Raw genomic sequence first — 4,997 nt, 5'->3', positions numbered from 1 at the left:
CCATCTTGGTTGGCAGTTAATTTGCATATCGCCCTGATTAGCCAATGGGAAGGGTAGCGGAGGTACGGCTAATTACCATGTTTCTCTATTATTAGATAGGATATTTAAATGCCATTTAACAAAGAAAAATCAACCAAAAAAATGAGTTCGCGTGTCACCTCTGACACGTGTGTCATAGGTTCGCCATCACTGTCTTAGGGCAATGGAAACTAAAGAGAAAATAAACAAATGGGACTACATCAGAAGCAATTGGACTTCTTTCTTGCCCATTCATTTAATAGCACTGGATGGGAATAACAAATAAAAGGAAAACTAAAATTTCTTAAAGGAATACATGGCTTTTGAAAATGCTGTTATGAAACAACAGAGTAGTATTCTGTATTTATATAGTATAAACTCAAAGAATTTAGATAATTTTTCAAAGTAAAATCCAGAATTAGTTGATACTCATTTTTTTTCTTTCAGATTTCATTCTAAGACCTAAGCATTACCACTACAGAAATGCTAGAATTTAGATAGTTTTAAGGAAATAATAATAAAATAAATAATAATATGGGGATAAAACTGTTATATTTGAAGAGAAAGATTACATCAGAGCTAGGTATTGATACTAACAGAATATATTTGGAAAGGGAGATTTAAAATCACATTTTAAGACTTTACTCGATCCTCTGGCCTCTGGCCTCTAAAATTATGTAATTTGTAGGGATCATTTTAGGCCCTTTTCTGCCTTGGAATTCCCCTGTTAGTTGTATTATTGATTTCCAGGATTTTAAAGGCCAGCTCAATGCCATGTTCAAACATGTATGTCTGTTCCAGATTTCTGTAATGTCCTACATCCACCTCCAACTATGTCCTTGATGTTTCTATTTGGTGTCTCTCACAGACATCTCAGATTTATCATGTCCAAAAACAAAATCTTATCTTCTACCCTATACAGATTATATCCATCCTCAAATTCCTTAAATTCACCAATCTCAGGAAATCACACTCTCATTCATTCAGTTGCTTAAACCATAATCCTAATAGTCATTTTTGATACACCTCTCTTTTCCTAACCTTCTGCAAATGGTATCTGTTGTATCAACATGTCCTGTTAATAGTATGTTCTTTTTTCTCAAATCTACTTACTGGTACTCTTCTCCATCTCCAGCATCAACATCCTAATCTATTTATTAACTCCCTCACTTGGACAATTACAACAATTTCATAAACAGTGTCTACACTTATATCTTTCCAATATATTTTCCACATGGCAGCAAGGTAAGGGAATGTGTATGTCACTTCATTGCTTAAAATCATTTGATTATTTGCATGATACAGGGGAAAAAATCCAAGTTCCTCACCATAGACACATATAATGGCATATATTATCATATTCATCCTCACACAATGCAATCACTGGTCTTTGCTCCATCTTTATAGTACAAGGCCATTGTTTGCTGTCTTTTCTTCTCTTCAGATATTTAGCTCTACCTTAACTTTCTGGTTTAAATGTCACATCTGTAAGAAAGTCTAATTTGGTTATTTTATACAAATAACCCCCAGCAAATACACCCCCAGAACACCAATATTTTTTATCTCAGCACTCTCTTTGTTTTTCTTTATATATTTCTTGCCATTTGATATTTTGTAATATAATTGGTGCTACCTCCCCTTTTAGATTACAACCCCCATCATAGTCTTTTGACTATTCTATCTTCAAAACCTAGCCAAATGCCATGCAGAGTAGATGCTCAAATGCATACCTGTTCAGTGAATAGATGAATGGACGGAATATTTAACTTGTGTAGGCTTCTGTATGGGAGGAACACTGGACTCAATGTGAGGAAGCCTGGATACAATCTGATGAACTCTTTCACTGGCTCTCCGTCTTAGTCACGGTGGCCACCTGTAACATATACCATGAAGTGTGTTGCTTGTTGTTATGAATTTGCTAAAGCAACACTGTAGTGGGGAGCACAGGGTCATGAATGGTGAGCCAAAATTCAAAAAACAGACAAGAGAAACTGAAACAGAGAAGTTTATTACTCAAAGGTCTTGGAGGAAGTACTTCCCAGCATGCCTCCAGGGACCACATGGGAAATCAGGGAAAAATGCAGAGAGATACCGGAACCAGGACATAAGCCTTTATTAGACTGTGTGGGTAGAATGATTTGGAGTTCCCAGGCCAACACTGGATTGGTCATTTTAAACCAAAACAGTGGGGGTTTTGGTAAGTTCCACAAGGGTCCTATCTAAGGAGCACATAAGAGGAAGGTGTTGGATGGCCAGGGAAATTGCTGATCACAAGGGCTGTTGGAGATGTCTTATCATGATCTAACATTTACTTGTGACTCAGGTCTGCAATGTAGGGCCTGCACAGACGCAGGTGTCAGTTAAAGGTCTCTGCTGGCCAAAATGAATGCCAACACAGCTAAGCTAAACTCTCAACACTTCCAAACAACAGAAACAACTTCTCACACTCTGGATGCTGGGAAGTCCAAGATCAAGGTGCCAGCAGATTCGGTGTCTGGTGAGAACCAGCTTCCTCATTGATGGCAATCTTCTCACTGCAACTTCAAAGGGCAGGAAGGGGCGAGCAAGCTCTCCTAGATAAAGACACTTATAAAGTGGCTAATTCCACTCAAGGTTCCTGCCTGCAAAAGGCCCCATCACTCTGGGCATTAGGTTTCAACCAATGAATTTACAAGAAGCACAGTTATCTGTTCCATGAGACCACATGGAAATATTTTAGTTTTAAGTTTTTTTCATATTCCTAAATCTGCTTCAATTTGGAGCATGTTCTGTGTCTTTATAAATTGTCTCTAAATTAAAAGTACAATTAATAAACAATTGCAATAAGGCTTTTAAAAATATTATTTAAAATGTTTATAGTAATTTAAACTTTGGAATATATTTGTCAATTACAAAAATTAGAAATAATAACCTGTGTAATAAAGTTAGGTTTGTCTTGATATGTCCTGTGGTCTAGAGCATCATTTAAAAAAACAAATATGAGTTTAAATATAAGAAAAATAATTTCTTAGTGCATCTGATTAATTGATTAAATGTACTAATACACCAAAAAATATATCTCACTTGTCATTTAAGTGTGAATCATGAAATTTAGCTTACCTGGAATTGTGTTGGCTAAATGTATTTACATGTATGTCTTCATCAGTATGAGTAAATAGACTGTTACATAAACTCCAGCACAAATGGTGTATTATTCCTATTGATATCTGCTTTAGCAGTCATTTCCATAGTTCCTGGGAAAGAGTTTGTACTCACTACATAATGTCTTATTTAATGAATGATGCATAAGTGTCATCTGATATACTTGGCACTATTTGAACTAACTGTGCTATAAAATCTTTTTGTCTTTCATTTTCATAATAACAATTTTTAAGTTGTTTTTACTTTAATTATTGTGCATTTGTAATGTAATCAATTGCCATCTAAGTACCTGACTCAGAAACCAAAAGCTTGTCAGAGAAGAACAGACTGCAGGGGATGGGACAAAAGAGAGCAGTGCTGTGCTGGCTTCTAAGCACACTCTCACCACCCAGCTATATGTCCCTAAGAGCTGGTCTGTCCTCCTTGTTGTAACAAATTAAATCTGAACGTTACAACAAACTTGTAAAACCCTGCACGCAATTCTTTTGATTCTTAAAGAAAGAAAAAAAAAAGACATAGGAGGAAAAGTGAGTAAAACACTGGTAATTTGTTTAGCTGGTCGTGCAGGCTGTTCTCCGATCAAATTTTGTTTCCCAAAGGAAGGCATCCGTTTTAAATTACACAGCAAGCAGGCGTGAGAAAGGAAGCAAACAATCAAAACCTTCCCAGGAGGGGAAAGAATCAAAGAAAGCTCCCGAGATCACATTTAATAAATAAACACCTTCATTTCTGTAAGTTAATTTCACCACAGGAAATACGTTTAGTTTTAATTATATTGCCTTATGTCATGTTTTATAATAGGTACATGAGGTTCATTGACATTCTCTTATTAAAACTTTGGCGTTTCCAAAAATATTGCATGAATCTTAAATCTCTGAGGAAACGTAGCATATGTATGATTACTTGAAATGCTATATTCTCATCTTGTCCCATGTTAGTAACAATTAGATAGATGTGTTTAATTTTCATTTAAAAAGGGTCTTACTTTTAGATTTGTGTAGGAAAGACTAATACCTGTTAGTTGTGTTATTGGCACAAATAGAAAAGTTTGTCATCCAGGCCTGTGCTGGCTCATTTGAGCATGGGCCCATGCACCAAAGGGTCGCTGGTTGGATTTCCTGTAAGGGCACATGCCCAGGTTGCAGGTTTGATCCCCAACAGGGGATGTGCAGGGGGCAGCTGATCACATTGATGTTTCTCTCTCTCCTTCTCCTTTCCTCTCTCTCTAAAATTCAATAAAAACATATTTTAAAAAAATAAAATAATTTTTAAAAAAGTTTTTCAAGTTTCAGAAAATATATATTTCATAATTTCAGGTTTACAGGTTTACTTTTTTTGTGATATAAATTCCTAGTCTTCATAATTATATACAGTCTTACTTTAACATTATCAGGAGAGTGACTATTTCCATGTTTTTGTACCTTTAGGGTTTTCTGAGCAAGGAAACTGGATTAAAAGACAAGTTTTGAAGTGAAGATATGACTGATAGATAGTGAGAGGCCTCCAGAGAGATTTTGATATTTATCTTCAAATTTGTTTACATTTCAAAGTGGAATGAACCTGGAGCCTTAGAGCAGGCTGTTTACATCCCAAAGCATTAGAGCACATCAGGGAGCAAACGTTCCCCATCTCTCCGAAGGGGGCAGTGTGGAGCCTAAGAACTCCAAAAGGTCGGTTCCTCTCCTGTGGTGTGTAAAGCCTCCTTTGCCTGTGCAGGCTCCATCCCTCTGGAGCTCAGGGCATCATTCTGAAGGGGGAGGATGGAGTGTAGGAACAGCAGCAGTTATTACTCTAAGGAATAGTATTTGCATTTAATCCAGAAGCTTCATGTTTGCTTT

This window comes from Myotis brandtii, unplaced genomic scaffold (genome assembly GCF_000412655.1).
Source record: "Myotis brandtii unplaced genomic scaffold, ASM41265v1 scaffold53, whole genome shotgun sequence".
Lineage (NCBI taxonomy): Eukaryota > Metazoa > Chordata > Mammalia > Chiroptera > Vespertilionidae > Myotis > Myotis brandtii.
This window is presented reverse-complemented; position numbering follows the sequence as displayed.